This window comes from Sabethes cyaneus, chromosome 2 (genome assembly GCF_943734655.1).
Source record: "Sabethes cyaneus chromosome 2, idSabCyanKW18_F2, whole genome shotgun sequence".
Taxonomy (NCBI): domain Eukaryota; kingdom Metazoa; phylum Arthropoda; class Insecta; order Diptera; family Culicidae; genus Sabethes; species Sabethes cyaneus.
The window spans coordinates 5,644,866-5,665,923 of record NC_071354.1 but is presented as its reverse complement, the minus strand read 5'-3'; the positions used below and the strand labels follow the sequence as shown (position 1 = coordinate 5,665,923).

The window sequence follows — 21,058 nt, the reverse complement described above, 5'->3', positions numbered from 1 at the left end:
AGTATAAACAGTAACTAAGATAATAAAGTTAAAAATTTGTTTTTTGTTTAGTTTGTTTATTGTTTATTAATCAACAGGCTCGATTGAGCCCAAATGATTGTCAGGTTAAAATATAAATAGTCTAGTAGATCTTACAATAACGGTAGCTGAGATCTGTGAATCTAAAATAACACCGAAGCCTTTGATATGCGAAACACATTCAATTACTGTACCTTCGAGCTTGCGGTGCGCATATTTCCCAAGTCAATTACGTCAAGAGAAAGCAGAGATTCGTCGAGAAACTTGTTTAAATACGTTCAGTTTTATTCATTCCTTTTCCTGACATTCCGACGCGAATCGAAGAATTAAAATAAAGTAATAGTTTTACCTAGCGTTTAATCCCTTTACGATAAAACTGAACCTTGCCGTGGTGTAGGGCTTTTTAACTAATCAGTAAATGAACAGCGGTCACGTTTACTTCTGAATGTGGGTATATTTCAAAATACTTTTGTGATTTCAAGTGGGACTCGGGGTAAAAATTTACCAAATGTGATTGTTGCGTTGTTCAGAAAGTGCTTTTATTCCGTTTAAGAATAAGGCCAGTATGGAGATCTCTGATAATTAATAGATGAAGTTTTCTGGGATTCATCCCTGTTTATCACAACTGTCACAAATATCTCCGAAAAATGTCGGATTGATTGAGTTGGTCGGGGGCTCGCGGGGTCTGTCGATGGGAAGGGGTCGAGTCTTAGAGCGACGTTTAAGCCCAGAGCTTTACAGCACTAGCTCTTTGGTCTCGAGGGTTGGAAGGCGGGTGAGTCTCTATATTTTGAAGCTTCTGTCGACTACCGCGAACGTCCAGCTTGTCTGCGCTCAATTTACATTTATATTTATTTATATTTATTAACTTTTTTCACCTGACCTTATGTCTAAGTGAAGGTTTGAGTTTGAGAATTATAGGTTGAGTTTGAGAATTATAAGGTTGAGATTAATAACCTCATTCTCAAATCGGCTCAAAAACCCATTATCTTTTAACAATTAATCAATTTAACATTAACATTTAACTTATTACATAGAAATATAAACCAAATACAGAAAAAATTAAATTCGTATCACATTAAACTTGTCTTAATCCTATTTTTAAAAGTATTCGTCGAAATCGTAAAATCAAATTGGTCATACACGTCATTAAAAACACTGCACATCGCCTGAATTGGTTCGTGTTGTCCGTATTGCGTACGATGATAAGTAGGCCGAAGAAATTCTCGGGATCTGAGCGTACGAGGCATAATGTTAAGGTTAATGCAGGACAGAAGTTCAGGAGCATCGATATCGCTCTTTAGGAGTTGAGCAACGAAGACAGCTCTTGATACAAATCTCCTGCTACTCAGCGTTTCGATATTAAGTAACTTACATCTGTCCTCATATGGTGGGAGATTCCTGGGGTCCGACCACGGAAGATGTCTCAGCGCGTATCTGACGAATCTACGTTGTACAGCCTCGATTCTAGCCGACCAAATATATGTAAACGAACACTACACCACAGAAGCCATGTCAAGAATCGATCGCACCAACGAAAAGTATAAAGCTCGCAAGCAATGTAGATCTCGGAAATCGTCGGCTATGCACATTATGAAGGCTAAATTGCAATTCGCTTTAGAAATGATGTTAGAGTAGTGGTTTTGAAAGGTCATTCTAGAGTCCAGTTCAACCCCTAAATCTTTAACAACACAGACACGATTCAGTAGAGTCTAACTTTACTGAGAGTTGTCGATTTGTTAAGTAACTCTTAAGCCAGCGGACAAAGCCATCAGAAGCTTCTAGATGATTAAGTTTTCGAAGCAGAATTTGGTGATCAATACGATCAAATGCAGCTTTAACATCCATGTAAATGGTATCAACTTGTGCAGCGTCTTCAACATGTCGAAGGCAAAATAAACAGAACTGCAGAAGGTTCGTGTTGATTGAGCGTTTGGGGAAAAACCCATGTTGTTCTATAGAGCTGTACGATTTCACTTTGCTAAGCAGCAGCTTACCCACAAGAATCTCCAACAGTTTCGATCCGGCACATAAAGAGGTGATACCTCGGTAGTTTGCAATGGCACGTTTATCTCCTTTCTTGTAGATTGGAAAGACATAGAATCTTTTCCAACACTCCGGGAACTTGTTCTGTTCTAAAGACATATTACAAATCTTTTGCAAAGGTTTACCCAGAACTCCAGCACATCTTTTGAGCACATGTGTCGCGAAAAAACGTGTTTTTAATTTCGAAAGGCCAGTTACGGAAAACAGGAGAAGTCCAAGGTCCAAAATGTTTTCAGGAACGTAGCGCATCGCAGTATCTATTTGAGAGGTTGAGGCTAAAGTCGAATTAAACACACTAGATAGGTGTCCAGCAAACATGTCGCAAGTGGTTTGGATATTGTCAGACGTTGAATCACCCAGAAACATGCTGGGAGGAAAGCCTGTTTACGCCTGTTCTGTTTACGCTTCTTATTGACAAAGGACCAGAACCGTTTCGGATTTCTTCTAAGGTCGTCTTGTTTTCGCTTCACGTAGCATGAGTACAAATATCGGTTATATGAATATATGGTACTACCACCTGCCTTAGCAGAACATCCGTTCATAGCAATGATCCTATCATGTCAAAAAGAGCTGAATATGCAACGATTGGTCATGCTTCCCAACTCTTGTATGAAGGGCCAAAAGGAAATTGATCGATAAGCAACATCACTTACACGTACCAGGGATTTAGAGAATCTCCTTCCAAGGGCTAAGTCACCTGAGTGAATCGTTGAATAAACCGTCTTAATGCAGAATGACTCCAGCAGGTGGGAAGAAGAGCCCGCTCATTATCCACGGTGTGTTGTTAATCGGGCCAAGATTAACCCTAGAAAGTTGACTGTTTCACTCTCTCTAGGCCCACCGCTTCAAACAAGTGCTCTGATGGTTCCTCCCTCTTCCCGATTCTAGTTTATTTATGAAATGTGGTATATATGGGTAAAAATAGAACAATCTCACCAGCAGTCCTTCGAATGGAATAGAGTTGCGTCCTTTTAGTTTCCATAAATGCTTCTAATAATTAATTTAATTTTTCTTCTGGTATCCAATATCCATGTGCAGTATTAACACTCGTAATGGCCAAAGTTTTCACTATAAAGCAGTAAATGTTTCATAAGCTAAAATGAAAAAAATAATTAAAATAACTTATATTATGCTTACCAGATCGTGTGGCTCCACCGTCTGCCCAAAACCTCGATTATGAGATCAGGCAGCCGGGAACCACACAGCATCGCACCTCCTGGTTTGGCTACTCAATAGAGCATTACCGGGTATGGCCACGTGGAGGCGCTAGGTAGGGGCTTGGGATAAGGCAGCGTTCGATTTTATTGACCACAAAATACTACTACAGAATATCTCGCGACTTACTAATTTGTTGGATGTGCCTCACGGTTCTAACATGGGACCTCTACTGTTTGTGCTATTTTTCAACGATATCGGCCTGCTGCTTGGAGTTGGATGCAAGCCAATGTACGCCGATGATTGGAAATTCTACTCACCAGTTCATTCTCTAGATGATTGCATGCGGCTTCAGAGGCTTTTGGATATGTTCGCTGACTGGTGTAGGAAAAGCTGGCTGGTCATCAGCAACCCCTAAATGCCAAGTAATGACTTTCCATCGCATCGCTAGTTCAATCTTCTTTAACTGCCAAATAAATGAACATGTAACTTCGAGAGTCGACCAAGTCAATGATCTGCAACGGAGTTTTCATCGAACAATTTTTGGATGCAACAATTCTCTGCAGTTGAAAGCCTCTTTGAGTTCGGCGAACCTTCACATAAGTTTGCACAGAAATTATCTAATACTAGTTTTTTATAGGCATGACTAATATTCAATAAGGCGGCAACTATGTCAGTTAAATTTCACAATCAAATAAACAAATAATGCACGGACATCATTCGAGATCCGCCTGGAGAGACACGTTACGCAGCTATTAAAGAACGAATCATCAAGGAATGTAGTACCAGCGAGCAGAATCGCATCCATCAGTTGCTCAGCGGATGTGAGCTGGGCGCCCGCAGCTCCTACACGAAATGAAAGATCTCGCGAGAGACGCAATTGCTGATGAAAAAACTATAAAATCGCTATGGATGAAGCAAAATATCAGAAGCTAATGTCCAGTTACCGGAGCTAGCCGAACAAGCCGACAAACTCGCGGACGTTATTAAAACTCGAAACTGCTCGACAGTAGCCGTTACCTCGTACGTAGACAAAGAAATTGGCACAGCAGAGCTGCGTGCACAAATCACCGAACTGTCGAACGAGATATCCGCAGTTCGTCACGAGACAGAACGAGACAGATCCCCATTTCTACAAACTTAGTACAGTTTACGTCTCACTGCCTAGTAAACATGAGCGAAGGTGCACAAATTGATACCATCTACATGGATCTGAAATCAGCTTTTGGTAGAGTCAATCATTAAATTTTAGTCGCAAAAACCGATCGCTTAGGTGCACCAACTAGCTTTGTGAAGTGGATAGCGTCATATCTCGCAAACCGTCGACTGTGTGTGAAACCCACAGGGTCCCACGAATCGAATGCTTTTGGAAATCTTTCTGGTGTACCACAAGGGAGCAATCTCGGACCGTTGCTTTTCTCCATCATCAACGATGTTTGCCTCTTGATACCCGAAAGATGCAGACTGTTTTTTTGCGGGTGAGGTCCGTTGAAGACAGCAAGCAGCTACAATGGATAATAGGTTTGCAAACTGGTGTTCTGCAAATCGCACGTTGATCAGCGTGAAAAAATGTGCCGTAATTTCCTTTACTCATAAAAAACATCCACTGTATTGGCAGTACATTGATTGAAGATGTAATCGAACGAGTTTCATCATTCAAGGACCTTGGAATTTTGCTTGGTACAAATATCATAGCAAAGGCCAACCGCAATCTTGGGTTCATCTTCCGGATTTCCAAAGAATTCAACGATCCGTACTGTCTGAGAGCATTGTACTTCGCACTTGTGCGATCAACACTTGAAATGGATGGCAGCCGTAGTGTGGAGTGCATATCATGATGTGTGGACTAAAAGAATTGAAGCGGTTCAGAAGAAATTTATCCGCCATGCTTTAAGATTTCTGCCTCGGACAATCTCAAACGACTTGCCATCCTACGTGAATCGATGCGCGCTGCTTCGCTTGTCGTGAAGATTCTGTCGAAAAGACATGACATTGCCAGTGCTGGTTACGTTGAAAAACCACTGCTGGCTGAAAGAGACGCTGCTCAAATTTTGAGTCAGAATAACGTTAGCAATGCCCCAAGAAATCTTCGACTTCGACCGTTTCTTAGACTAAATTTTTATAGAACCGAATGCGCGCAGAACGAACCTGTAAGAAGAATGTGTTTAGTATTTAGTCAAGTGTTTGATGAATTCGACTTTAATGTCAGTACTAATGTATTTAAAAGTCACCTGGATTTAAGTAATTTGTGACAAACTATGTAGTTTTAAGTCATTCATGTAGACCCAAGTGTTTTAATAAATAACAAAAGAAACGGCTTTATCCTGAGGAGCGGCAGCAACTTCTCCGTCCCCAACATCACTCATAACTGAGTAAACTGACCGGCAGTGAGCGTCAATTAGATCGTTGTCGCGAACACGATCGGGTGGAATGTATAAGGCACATAGAAAAAGTAAGCGATCACTCAGCTTGATGGTCGCCCAAACCTGCTCTACGTAGTTCCACGACTCATTCTTGATGGCGCTCGTTTTCAATCCACGACCAGAAGTGAACAGCACCGGCGCGCCGGTAGATTTGCGACTGTTGTTAGGGTTCTGATCACAACACAAACTTCGAAATCTGGTGCAAAAACTTGGGTGGAGATCGTCCGTTAATTGAGCCACGTTTCGCAGATGACTATCTGGTAGTCTTCAATATCGGAATTCATTCCGCCGACGTTTTGATAGAAAACTGTGACATCTTGCTTACCGTGGGGTCGCCTGATCACCGCCATCGTCGTTGGGCTGCGTTGTCCTCACGTCAGTGGAAGGCTGGCCGAGACGAAGCTATCTTCTGAGATTGTCATTGTGTGCAATGCTGTGAAATGGATTGTCATCAGGCAGCAAATAAACTAATTCTTGAGGATACTTGCCTGAGGTGGCAAGTTGGAAGATTTCCGATCCACATCTAGCCACATGTCCGGGACGACTTAGCGGAATAGTGGCGGGAATCGGCAGGACTAGGTTAGAGGTACCAGAAGCTTCCAAAATGCAGTCCAATGGGTGTCCAGGCGGTGAAAAAGAGTGACTCGGGCGGTGAAACTGGTGTTTCCACCCCGAAGCCCGCATTTCGGTGGTATATGGGAAGCTGCTGTGAGGGCCGTTAAATTTTATCTACGGCCCATTCTCGCTGAAAATAAATTGACATACGAGGAAATTAGTACAGTGTTTGTGCAAATAGAGGCGATTTAAATTTAAATTTCGGATGACCCCAATGACATAAAGACCCCCACCTCCTGCCCCCCCCCCCCCCACTTGCCCAACATCCGAAGGACAAAAACTTTTTTCAATTTGTAGTGGCTTAATTTTTCAAATGTATCCCGTCTAAAAACATAAAAAACGGCTGAGAAATTGTCTCTGCCTCGGTTTGTTTATATTTTCAGACGTAAATAGTCTTATTTTTTACAGAAAAATTCGTAACGGTGCAATCTTTTTTTTTGTTGTTTCTTTTCTTATATAGCAGCGCCTTTTCAACCGAATTTGGCCGCGACAATTCGCAGCAGCTAATATGGTGAAAGCTAAACAGACGGCAACCGTCCCCTGCTGGAGAGTGCCCGTTTGCAAACAGCATCCACAATACCAGGACCAGGATCAGCATGATGCCAAAGCAAACCAAAAGCGGGGGAGAATACCGAATTGACAAATTTCTAACAAAAGACGACGGAAACAACAATAACTTGAACAACAACAACAACAACCAGGTAAACTGAAATTACGGAACAATTCGATAGCGACGCTGGCAGTCCAATTCGAATTACTACAACTCATCATGCAATTAATTGCAGGTAGAAAAAAAACTAGAGCCAAGCATGAATTTTAGTAATGAGTCTTGCGCTGCTGATGAGAAATCAAAATGACATAACATGTGTAACAAGTACGCGAATAGGGTCGAGCAGGCCTACTTCTTGTGGAAGTAGTATAATAATATTAGTACTAATAGCAGTAGCATCCAATAGCGGGGCAAGCATTGATAGGATAACGCTTGCCAACATTACGTAATCGATTATACACACTCATTGTCGATAGCTTACAAAAACGTGTAGCTTTCGGTGCTACATCTTGTAAATAATTCCCTTCAATGATAGCACTTATGTAATTGAACTACATCTCTTTTCCAAATGGATCTCCTTGATTATTTTTTAGCAAGGCAGTGTTATTCTTGGGGATAAGAAGATCGACTGTTATAAAGTTTTTTTTTTACAAAATCGTATTCATGAGTTGATTTATCAGTTATAAATTTAATTGAATTAAACTTGGATATCAACAGTGATCAGACTGTTGGTTTTTGACTAACAGACAATATCTTTAAATATGCAACTAAAATTCTGAAATGTTTAGAATATTCCCCGATTGGCCCTGTAAATAACGAATATGCGTAACAAATACAAACCGATGATGATAACTAATTTAAAAAAAAATCGTGAAGACTGATTACGAAAGTTGTGAGGCTGCGGGGCATTTTGTGCTCGCAGCAGCGTCTAATAGCGTGCACAGTGTAGTAGTATAGTAATAGTAGGCTCGCGAAATGGATACCCAGCGGTAACAATGTGTTTGGGCCAGTCTTTCCTTTTCAGCTTTTAGTTCAATTTTCCAACCGAAACTACTACTCGATCGGTGTAGCCTTCTGTAACGTTCGCAAGGAGTCGAATAATCTCATGTGCTTGCCTCGAATTTAATTTAAAACGGCGAAAATCGAGATCGGAATTGCAATTTCGTACTACTTATTTATGCTTTCATTTTGACAATTCGTTTACACTTATTCTTAGCACAAGCAGTGGCATCTACTCTAATAGGTTGGCGAAGTTTCACAAAAATGTAACTTAAATTGCATGGAATACCGTGCCATGCCATGTTCACTGAACTTGCTACTTAATATTGTAATTGTAAAAAATATTTCGAAAAACAGAAAGTTGAAAAAATGACTCCGAAGGCTTGATCCTGTCAGTCAACAGAACGATCTTTGCGGAAATTCTTAACATGGAAGCGAACTGAAGTTTTGGCAAATGGGATATAATTGACGTGTTGGCGACAAAAAACTAAACGATTTAATTGCTTTTTTAGTTTGAAATACTGTTTCTTTGAACTGCATTACATCATTCATTCAAAAGGGGGAGGGTGCACTGTAATACACTTTTTATCATAATCATATGCTAATCTGAATATTTCTTCATCGAAAATCACCATCCACTTGTAAGAAATCTGATCACCACCCCGCGCTCCACAATGCTTGGTTCCTGAGATATGGTTTTTTGAAGCAGGTAAATGTTCAGGAAAATGAGATTTTTCACCTGTAACTAAGGAACAGTCAAAAACGCTGCCTTATGGGTTCTGAGACACTTCAGCTTATTTTGTACGATAAATTTGAAAAATGGCCAGCTGATTTGAGATCAACTGCTGTTGTTAGGGTTCGATGGATTTCTGACTTTGATAAAAAAAAGAATGTCTGCATCTGCCAGACCATCTGTACAGGCATTTACTGCTGTTGCTTGTACAGTTTTCGCAACCGCCGGACTCATCCTGGATTTTTTTGCAAAATGCAGGGGAAAGAGTGGAAAGGTAAGGAGGGGAGGATACGTAGCTACGCTTAAATCCTGCGCCTCTATGGTTCAAAAGGTACAAGTACCAGCGTGCCTCACGCCCTAGCGGGTGTTGTGGGTTCGAATCCGGTTATAATCTCTGATTATAGCTTGGTTCGATCCATGCACCTTCCAGCATTGGACAAAAGGTAGGAGTCACAACGACGACTTGTAGCTACGTATCCCCCCCCTCCTTACCTTTCCACTATTTCCCCTCCATTTTCCAAAAAAATTTCATTACTTTTCCCTATCGTCCCTTCATCAATTGTAGAACCATCATTTCAAAAAATATTAATAAAATATGTTTGACCGCATTTCAAGGCCAAGACTACAAACTCGAGGTTGGTCTATAGAAATATGGTTCAGTTAGATAGTGCCTGGGAATGTACAATGAGTAAGCTAGGTCAGATTTAGGGTGGATAATGATTCTTATGAAAATATGTACTACAGTACACCACCCCCTTTTGGAAGAATGGTGTAATGCATTGGAGTGTTCTTTTTTTAGTCACAATGCATCAATTCGAAAAGGTTTGCCCTAAACTCGTCAATATTTTCTTCAGTAATTTTAATCATGGAATTGAAAAAAAAAATTTGTTGTTAATGACAAGATATTTACTGATTGGTCATGCTTAAACACGCGGTCCAGAGCTGTTTGACTTTATAGTCACTCAGATCTGGCAGAAAGGAATCTTGGGCATCAAAGGATCCTTCTTGGGACCGTTGTCGAGCATCTTTGAGAAGAGAAGTTATCTTTCTTAACTAACAAGACGACCGGTATCAAACAAATCCGATACACTTATGCGTAGCCTTGATTTTACCTGAACGGCGACTCAAGGGGGTTTAGTTTACCGCAGCTTTTATTATTAACGCATTTCTATACTTTTTAAGCATCAAACAAACATTATTTAAATAACAATCACTGCATTTTAACTACCGACAGAAAACTTTTCGTTCAATTTACCTATTGAACCAAATTCAAGAATAGCCACTTTACTGCGATGTACGCACACGGTGGCAACTAGGCTTATAACTTTGCAGCGAACAGCACAAGCAATATGCGTAAGTTGTTCAATGCTAAAAATGAACGAGTTAATGAAAAAAATTTGGCGAATAATGCATGCCAACCGCGCTCTATTTTCAAATCCCCTTTCGTACCAACACATTGTTCCTGGTGCTAATTCGGTATCAACAACCAGCACCAGGAATAATGTGTTGGTATGCTTGTTCATTGAAATCGTCTAAAGCAACGTTCAAACGTCGTGTGTTGAACGTTTTTGCTTCGTGACTAGATGAAATGGAATTAAAGCGCAGGCCCTGGTTCCTGAGTACAGAGATCTTTCGCGCCATTTCGAAGTGGAATGCGTGCTCTAAAACAATAGAGGAGCACTTCGACAATTTAACGCCTGCTTTACGTCTTTGAAATTGTTGAATCCCAGGACCTAGACTGGTATCGCGGTTGCTGATGCTGTTGGTCAAAGCATCCACCTCCCCTTTTGAGCCACCAGTTCTTGGTGCCAGTTCTTGTTGTGTTATTGGCAAATATATGTGTTGCCTAGAATTGTACAACAATGCCGAAGCTATTTGGATTTGTTACGATTCTGTCCTGCGTTGTGGTGTGTTACTCAATGTGTACATCACACCTCCCTTCTTTTTGGTAAATAATGTAATGAATTGAAGTTGCTCAAAATAGTAATGTCTCTCTCCGTAGACCGTCTCTTACATAGGTATTGAATTGGTTTCTTTCATATAGTTTGTATGTAAATGTGTTTTTTTTTTTTGTGAATTAATGCCTTTATGAGTCTACTTTTAATTTATGCAATGTTTGTTATTTTTCTCTTGTGTTATGTAAAATGATAAGAAGGACCTATCCAGAAAGAATCCGGTTTTTTCTACTCTCAATCCGTGACCAAAGATTTGGTGACGGTGATTTTGGTCTGCAAGTCCCGGGAAGGTTATTGGGCTTGTAAACCACATCATATCTGACTGTGAACTTGTCGTGGCAAATGACCAATCACTTGACAATAATAATAAGCGGTTTAATGATGATTGGCTAGCCTGACACGTGCAGTAACTGATGTCATACCATTTGACTACACAGGCATCCATCCTAGTGTGCTAGAAGCGTTGCATTTGCATAAAATAAGGTTAGCTCCTTAAGCTAATCTAAATTACCTGATTAGCGGATGATAACGACGTTATCCTTACCGGGAAAATATATTCAACTCGAAACTCGAATTCTAGATCGAGTATCATTCAAGTTAGTCTGCAAAAGGAGTTTTGCATTCAGAAGGGAACGCCTCCAACACAAGGAGATCTGTACTGACCTTGCTGAACATGCACGTTGACTGTCACGCTGTCACGCTGTCAGTATGGTTGTATAATGTATAATTGTCTGCTGCTTCGCTGTTTCTGGGTTTCTTATTTCCCATGTTTACAGGGTCTTATTCTCTGTTCAAGGTTTTGCACTTTTGGTGGTTTATTCTTACACAAGATTTCCTCTTTCGGTTTTTACGGTTCATTTCGACGTGTGGCCCTACAGCGACTTATATCTACAAAAGTAAAAGCCTCCACTGTAGTTTACTATTAAGAAGTTCCCTGCGTTGCCTACATTGACATCGTTAGAATTAAGTTTCATAGAAACGTTGTTGTTGCTATGTGTTGCTGTCTCCAAAGTCACTTTCCGACTAGGTCGTACTTTGAAATTGGATGTGATATTCACTCGTGCTGATTAATTCACTTCACTTTACTGCTATGTGGGAAACTGTTCCCAGGAAAACTTAACTTTATTGAAAAAAGTTACAATTGTCGTCTTAAAGCTACGCGTTGAATAATCGATGGATACTTATGTACAGCATCCCAGAAAAATTGACTTATATACTATGTCCCTTTAGATACCAGACTTTTCTTCAATTATCCATAATCTTCATTTGTTTTCCTTCTGGAGTCTAACGGGCGCTTATTCTAAAACACTATAATTGTTTGACCACTCCTCATTGCGTCCTAATGATAAAAAGAGAAAGAAATTCTAGATGAGACAAATGGGAGTGACTTAATTTTCATGCCCTAAATAAATAATCAAATCAGTACGTAATCCATGCGTGAGATGGTTTTTCAGATTTCTTTTCATATTCTGATTTTCCTACTCCCGATCAGCTGGATCGTGCATGTTCATCTGATCACGTCGTTGGCGCGCCTAGCGAAGCTGCTTCTTTGTTCTATCGCTAGAAGCGACAATACCTCCAGCTAAGTTGTTTATTTTTAATCATTCCGCTCTAGCAGCGACATTCCGGGGCCCGTAAATCATCCTAGATTTACTAATTAGTTTGTTGTATTTTTCGATACTACTATGCTTCGGGTGCAGCTGGCAGCTAGGCCTCCCTTGGTGCACTTTCAATATGCAGACTTATTTCATTTGTTTCATTCTTTTGGGCCGTCCTTCTCATTGAATCTCGGTGGGACAAGAAACTCGTTAGTGAATCCCAAAATGATGCTATAAGTTGCCAACCGAGACCGTATATATCATATAATATACGTCCGTGCATAAAGGTATCAATTACAAATTTAATTATCCTACCAATCATGTATATTCCAATAAGTGTGGAAAAGTTATATTCGCCAGCCAAGTTGACCAGGACATCAGCTTACTCCAATATTTTTCGATGACATTTTCAACTATCTTACTTGAAACAAGCGCATCGGAACGAAATCCATTTCGACTTGGAGATTGTGCTGTAGATAACATTCGTCACTTTACGACCTTCGTGTTTATTTTCGTTTTTAGTTTCTCACCTCTAACTGTAGAGTTTCGTTTTAGTTCGCGAATTGTATGAGTGTCTGTAAGAGTCACTCTAGTGAGTTGATGTGAAAGTCTACATTCTTCTGCAGTAAATTTTTTCACAATGTAAGCAAATCCTCTCCCGAATTCAGATGTATGCGAATGCATACCACAATGCTTAATTCGGCGCTTCTTCATCACCTTGCATTGGAATACATGTATTTCGCTTTTGACATTACGTTGTAAGACCTGTATTTGTACTTCTACCGTCGTTAAATTGTTGGAAGGTGGAATACAAGATGCTACATCTAATAATGAATAACTCGTTAAGTTAACTTCAGGATTGTCGCAATCATAAGCGATTAGTCCGGAACCTTCTTAGGAAAACACGGATCCGAATGCTGCACATATAATGTGAATAAGCATAAGTAAATTACCCCACGTGCAGGGTCTAATGATAGCCTTTCTCTTATGCTCGGGTTCGGGTTTTGAAATTTGAGCTGCAATTCTTCTGACTTCGTCAAGGTCAATGCACCTTCTTTTCCCATATTCGTATGGCTTAAATATTTCGGTTGGCGTTCTTTTTACTACACCAACAATGTTATGTTTATTGCCTGCACTTGACTTTACAGCATGTGGCTTCCTAGAAATTTCCTCTTCAAAATTTTGCTTTATTGTTTGCTTGAGTTCAACGCCTAAATTTTCTTCTCCTTTTACGGTACCTCCCTCTTCACTCGGAGGGTTTACGTCTAGTACGGCTAACTTGACAACGGGTCTTTTTAATATTCCTGTCGTCGTTCTGATTGCGGCCGAGCGAACGAGTTGAACGCGCTTCCACTGTTGTCTTGACGCTTCCGCTTTGGAGGTGTCATTCAGGGAAGGTTCTGCTTCCCCGGCAGGCATTAAAGTCTTTATTTCGTACACCTGCCTCTCCCAGCATCCACCTTGGTGCGGAGAGGCTGGAGTATTGTAATGCCATTCAATTCCTCCAGCCAGACAATCGACGTTGAAGTTTTTTCAGCTCGCTATCTGCGCCGACAAAAATAGTTCCGTTTTCGCTATAAAGGTACTTAATTCTATCTCGTCTAGCTTGAACTGTATTGAGGCACAATAAAAAAGCATCTGCACTTAAGTTCTGTGCCACTTCTATATAAACAGCTCTAGTTGTCATACATGTAAATAGAGCTGTCCATCTTTTCTCCGACTGTCTATTAACCGATACGTTATATGGACCAAAATAATCCAGTCCCGTATGTGTAAACGGCTTTACGAATGGTTGTATTTTTCTCATACCGGCATCAATGTGAACGCGATATGATATTTCTGTTGGACTGCTACTATAGCAGCCTTCATCTTCTCATGCTTGAAGCGCCCTTGTTGGTGTTTCAGTATTAACTCAGATACATGGTGTTTATCTGGTAAAATGTACGGATATCGAGCCGCATATGGAACAAATTTCGTATTTCTGTAACGTGTTTCTGATCTCATTATACCGTTGTCTGCCACAAGCGGCGTAAGGGTTCGAATCCTACTGCTTTTGTCAACCGTTCCAGCAGTTCCACCATCTCATCAGGAAACGCATTCCATTGTGCGGTTCGAATCAAAAACTCTGCAGCTTGCTGCACATCGGAAGCGGTTATTATGTTATTAAAGGGCAAGTTTCGCCTTTTACTTTTAGTGAATTGTGCAAACTTTTTTATTCTGCAGAGCGCTCTTTTCAACCGGATCCAATCAGAGCACCAAGTAATACATAATATATGGAATTGTGGCTTATCGATTTCCTTTAGAGTATACATGGGTCGTAATTCTTCATGAAATGACTCTTTAATTGGTCTTCTATAAATTTAGACTCTGATGAAATTACCTTTGTTCCTTCATCAGCAGGGTTTGATGCGGAATCTACATATCTCCACTGAGATTCCATTGTACTATCGAGAATCTCACTCACTCGATATTGCACAAACTGTTTATACTTTCTAACATCTGATTTTATCCAACTCAAGGCGGTTTTTGAATGTGACATAGTTCTCATATCTATTACAGTTGCGTATGCCTCTAATGATGCGTCGCAAAATATATGAAATTCTCTTCTAGCTTCTTTTTTGTTGAAGAGAGTAACATCTTGGAATACTCAGGTTCTTAAGTACCGATAGCTTTTTTATCCAAAACTAGGGATTAGTTTCATGCCATCTTCCTCCTGCTTCGCGTAAGACGTGGGATCTATCGTCATTGGCGTGGCGTATCTGGTTCGGGCGGTATTGTAGCTTAAAAACAAGGTCGTCAGAGTCCATTTATGGCAGTCACTATTGTACCGAATATCAGCCTTCCCTTCCCCTCTTCAGTGTATTAACATGCTCCCATAGAAACGGGAAACCATCACAAAAAAATAAAATTAGTTCAATTAACCTGCTTGCCGTAATCAGATCTTGCAACTCGAAGCACTAAACATTCCATTCTATATGTTCTATTACTTTTTGGGACATAGCTTACACTAAATACTGAGATTTCTTCCCAATTAAAATTCATCACTATATTTTCACCTTTTCGCCGTCGATTTTTCTTTCATTTTTTTTCGGCCATGCCATTCATCACATCACTCGTGACACTTAACTTGAAGCACAGAAAACTTTAATTTAGCACCCTTACAGTTATCTGGTAAGATATTATAATGATTTTGCCCAAACTGTTCACTTGAATTGATATGAAAAACTTTACTTCGTTTCGATTGCAGTTCCGAATCCGCGACCGTCGTTGTTGATACGTTACTAAGGAAACGGAAGTGATGCCATATTTACGTTGAGCGTGAAATTGGCCAATAATTTTCACTATTAAATTTACGGTCGTAAAGTGTCGAAAATATACTTATTAAATTCTCTGATAATAAAATTCACCGTAAACAACATTCTATGTGATAGAATTACTGTCACAACTAGTTCAACAGCAAAAATAGATACGCGATTCTACGTTTCATAATTGTTCATAACATATTATTACCTATGATTGGCTACATCTTCGTCGATAAGCGTTAATGAGGGGCCTGCGGATCGCCGTTAATGAGGAGTCATTCCTTTTAACTTCTGACAATCAGTTGTCCTGTGGTTGGCAGAGCAGACATAGCATTGTTTAATTTTATTTCTTGAACCGGTAGCCTTTTCAGTGTCCTCAGTAGCGTGTAGGTTGACCCTACGTGTGGTGTATCTTTAACATCCTGCATTTTTCTTAGTATTTTGGCATGTGGTTTGAGCCAATCATCATCATAAGTCTTTAAGCCTAACGAGATCCAAGTCCTCATAGTCTTCTGACCACTTAATTTGTAAGTTAAACGGTAATTTCTTTACCGTTTCCTCGATTAGACGCGGATCATTTAGAAAATTTGTTTTTTTCTATTGCTTGGACATTAGCCACGAGATTTTCTAGGGCGTCCGAACAATCGACGATAGCGTTTCGACTTTCTTTGCGAATCGAAGTTAGTTCGCCACGTAATTCTTTATAAATTGTTTCGGGTCTTCCGAAACGTTCTTCTAATCGTATTATTATCTGGTCCACATTTTTAGAATCCAGCATTAACTGTTTGGCGCATTTCTCGGCGCCTCCTCTCAAGGCCTTTTGTAGTCTGGTGAGATTCTCTAAATTGTTAAACGCACCTTCTTTGGTGGTTTCCGTATAAATTTTCTTGAAACGTGGCCATTCCATAGCCGACCCGTAGAAACTGGGTAACTCCCTTAGTGGTTGTCTTTTGAGATAAATGGTCCAATTGCTGGGATGCTCATGGCTTGGCCCCGCCATGGCTTCATCGGCGCGTTCAGTCTTCAAAGGGTTGAACGACTGCATCATTGTTGCCATAATGTCTCTATGGTCTTTAAAAATTTGCGCCATTGCGTCGGTAGATATTGCCTTAGCCGTCTTTGTGATCTACACGAATTGTGCGCACGTCATTACTTGCATCTCGTAAACGCCCAAACGAATCTTGGAACTTTCCCTGAAGAGGATTCGCGCTGGGCTTACCGATCCTCTTTTATTATTCCAACTCGATGGAACATCTTTTGAATGTCGCCTGAAATCGCGAATGGTGTCAGATCTGGTCCCGATAACAATTGAGAATTGAGGGAAACACCCTCCATTTTTGCAGCTGCGTCGAATACTAGTCTTGGTTTCAACGGCTGCTTATTTTTAATTATCGTCACAAAGTGAGGGAGATAAAACGTTTCTCGGAGTACTTTTCATATACTCTTCAACGGTTAATTTACGCATTTATCCCTTTTTAACATATTCTTTTATCTTGGCATTATACCAATCTCTTAGTGTTGGATCCTTATCCATCTTTCTTTCTTGTGTTAAAAGACGGCTCAACGCAGTTTTAAAGCTGTTTGAAAATTTCTCGTCTTCATTTTTCCATAACAGGCCAATCTCATAGCCCTGGTTAGTTTTTGTTAAGGTGTTTTCCATTATTTTAATGGTTTGCTCATCCGCTTTCGGAATCAGGTTGCTTTGTGGGTACTTTTACCCCAAAGGCTTCTGTTGAGAGAAGTAATTCGACATCATTTCTCTAATTGACTTCTCTTCTTCAATAACTTCATCTATGGAGAACAAATTTTTGGTGTTAGCATTAACTTCGCTACCACCAAAAATAGTCCATCCCAATTTTGTTCGTTTGGCAATGGGCAAATTTTCCTTTCTCTTGTGAATTGCCTTCTTTTGTCAAGTGGCATCCTTTTAAAATTTGAGCAATCAGATAAACGATGATCGCCCTTGCAAGCAAAGCACCTGGACTGTTTATTACCGAGGAAATTCACCCGGTCTGGTCTTGGCGTTCTTTCATAATTGACGCCTCTTTCCGCGATTAACATGTTCGCAAGAGTTTCTTGTGGTTTCAACCACTTATAAAAATTTTCTAATGTTGGAGCCATATAGGGCTTGTCAGGAGTTGACAAGGGTCTCTCCTCATTAAGGTGCATAAACAAACCATTTTTGATGCATTGTTGTTGGTAATTTAAAGGTTAAGTCTTTAATCAGACGTTGGTCATTTAAATATTCTTCTCTATCCAGACTCTTCATGGTTATTACCCTGGTTACCAATTCCTGACATAAAGTCGACTACCGTTTTAGGCATTTCCAATCGTGGAACCTTTAACGAAAGTACCACCACTTTTAATAATCTATTATAGATCAACATTTATTATGGTATATGTTGGTTCCATATACCTTTATCCACCCGTTTGCACCTTACGCTCTTATGGTGGCGTTACACCATATGCAAAAGATTTACAGTCGTTCGGACAACTTAGCAGGCTGGCTGATAGAACAGAGGAGTGGATTTCTTTTCTAGTGTCTGGGGTGTCTGCGTACAGATCCCAGATCAAAATCGAAGTGTCCAGTCTGGTCGGTTCTATAATTCTGCTCGATTTATTGGTAGGAACTAGCCCTTTTATACAGGATTTTCCCTTAGCTAGCACAATCGGTCAAATACCAATACTTAATACTATTGCCTCCCAAATATTCAATGTTTATCAACATTGGCAGCTATTGTACTGAATCGTACTTTGTTTTAGTTTTGACCGCGCCTCGCCTGTGTGATGCCAGCGGCGCGTGCCGGTTCGGAGCTGGAGCAAATGCGCACCGGCAGCGACGAGTCACATCGTCATCGCTGCGAGTGGCGTCGTTCACTCCGCATCATAAACGCACATGCAGCATAACGCGGCTACATGCATCACACAGCAGCGGGCGTAAACCACTCGTAAATAAATAGCGGTTTAATGTGTACTGTTTGTAGTACACGGAGAGTGCGTATAGCACATTATTTCTTTAATCTTATTGATAATTGCATTAAGTGTCTCGAAATGCGAACTCTGGGGATTTTCTATTTGAGAAATCTTCTTGTCCCTGCTAGAGATAACTTTGGTTTACTTCTAATCTGACCACTGTTCCCTAAATTGTTCGTACTTTGATAGTTCTTTGCCTCTTTAGGCCACTGTTACGATTGTTGATAGTTGTTGAGCTTTTCTTGCTATTTTATTCTTCATGTATCTTTGGTATTTTTCATGCACTACCAGTAGTATCAGAAACACTGTGATCGCTATGATCATGTCCAATTTGAATTGTGTGTTGCTGTGGAGCTCTTCATGAATCTCCAATTTATTTAATACATTCACTTGCGCTTCACTTTGTTGCGTAAATGTTTTCACTTAATCACTACTTTCTAATCTTCTATTATCACTTTGTGATCCGAACTTCAGTTCGAGAGTCACGTGTCGCTATGAAATATGTTTCGGTTTGTCATAGATATGAAACGCATGATTCTGAGTTCACTTCATCATTGATTTATTTTTCTATTTCCTCGGCAGTTTTGTTAGACTTAACTCTACACAATATTTTCCTATTCTATAAGACCGATAGAGTGGTCTCGTTCGATAAAACGAGCCAATCAGCCGCAGTTTGGCTTCATAGCATTTTGCCATATGTACTTTTTGTGCGCGTACCGTTGCGTGTTTAACAAACAGCCTAACGGTCTGAAGTCAGAGAGAAACAAAGTCCATGCGCTATAGCGGCAGCACGGCCAGCAAGCGACATCGCGGCTTGCAGAAGGTCAAAAACAAAACAAGGAAGGAGTAGGTCGCTTATGCAACCTGAGACAGTTTGGGTCTAAACCAAACAATGCAGTGTGAATAATCTAGGTTAACCCAGAAGTGGTTAACTCAGGAATGTGACATGGTTTTGGAAATGCTCTGTTGTTTAGTTTCAAATACTGATCGTGGGAAATCTTCGTTCGAAGTTTGAGAACGAAAACTAACTAATGTGAAACATCTGTGCGTATGTTTGCAAATGTCATTTGAGATTACTACTGCTTTGAGCGTGGGAGATTGCTCTAGCGTGGGATATTATGTGAAGATGACAACTTTCGTATTACGCTTGATAATTCAATGAATCGAACGCATTTTAATTAGTGAAGGTAGGATATACTACAGTTTAAATCTGGGCCAAAGATTATATGACCCATCAAACTATGGCAAGTCAATCATCGACTGTTTCATCAAGAAACTGTCGGTTGATGAGTGCTTTTCGACATTTATTTCTTTAATCTTATTGATAATTTCATTAAGTGCCTCGACATGCGAACTGTCGGGAGTTTCTAATCGAGAAATCTTCTTGTCCCTACTTGAGATCTCTTCGTAGAGTCTCTTACATTTAAAACAAATCCACGGCTCCTTTTTGCCGGGAGTATGGTCTAATCCCGCGCATGATATGTGGAACCAGCGATCACATTCGTCGCAGGCCGCCAACGTATCGATGCTATCGGGTTTGTCACAAAGACGGCAATTGCCGTTCTTATTTTTAACTGGAATTTTTTGCATTTTCACTCACCGGATGTTTTCCTTTGCCTTTGCTTGTACCTGCTCTCTGACCTAATTCTTTTGTATTTCGATTTTTTCAAATTATTTAGGACGTTTGATAGTGTATGTAAATCTTCTTCTATTTCACTTAACATGGGTTTGTTTTGCATTAAACGTAAAAGTATACAGTTGTTGTTTGCGTTACTCACATATTATTTTCCGGTGTCCTCGTGGTAGAAGTTGACGCAAAAAATCAACCAGACAGTCTCGTTGGAACCTTCCTTTGGTTTATACCTTTAGTTCGTGAGTTCAGCTTTCTTGCTGTCCTCTCTGGATGGCCACCGTTAAATGTTGCAGCGTGCAACATCCAGTTTGGCTATAGATGATCTTAGCCTTTTTCTGTCGATGGCACTTTGCATCAGTATAGTCACTGTCACTTAAAGTAGCTTAGACACTTAGCCTTTGGCTACCTGTCATGGTCGCCATGTAGGCAAGTCCTTTCGACCTGCTAATATCATCCGTTCTCATCTTGCCGAGCATGCTTTGCCCTATGATTAGCGTCATTGTTAGTTCCATTTCACGCTGTCAGCATAGCTGTGCAATTGTCCTTCTCCCGTTTTCACTGGGTTTTATTCTCTGTTTCTAAACAAGGTTTTGCACTTTTGGTTCTTATTGTTCTTACACAAGATTTTCACTTTTGGTTTTTATGGTTCATTTCGAGGTCCTACAGCGACTTTTAACTACAAAAGTGAAAACCTCCACTGTAGTTTACTATTAAGAAGTTCCCTGCGTTGCATACATTGACATTGTTAGAATAAGTTTCATTCACAGTATTTGTTGGAGATTGGTAAAAGCTATTTTTCCGAGGTACGAGATAAAAGTGACCCTGCCGATTAGAGATGTCGTAACGTCTGGTCCAGAAAGCAATAAATTTGAAATAAATGATATTCCATTCACCTTTGCTGCTGCGTCGAAAACCAATCTCGGTTTTAAAGGTACTAGTTTGTTTGGGTTTTGAATTATAAAATGTGGGAGATAAACCGTTCTCGATGCAGGTTTAATAACTCAGAAGGAGTGAGTTTCCTCGCATGCCCTTTCATCACATAATCTGCAAAGGTACCA

At 40.2% G+C, this 21,058-nt stretch overlaps 1 protein-coding gene across 1 annotated transcript in view; it reads left to right on the top strand.

Annotated features, from left to right (window-relative positions):
* Positions 1-7,430, top strand: part of LOC128734634 (uncharacterized) — a 45,791-nt gene extending 38,361 nt beyond the window's left edge. The window contains exon 7 of the mRNA XM_053828920.1: positions 6,718-7,430. The gene's annotated coding sequence lies outside the window, so the exon portion shown is untranslated. The remainder of the gene's footprint in view (positions 1-6,717) is intronic.
* Positions 7,431-21,058: the final 13,628 nt, after the last annotated feature.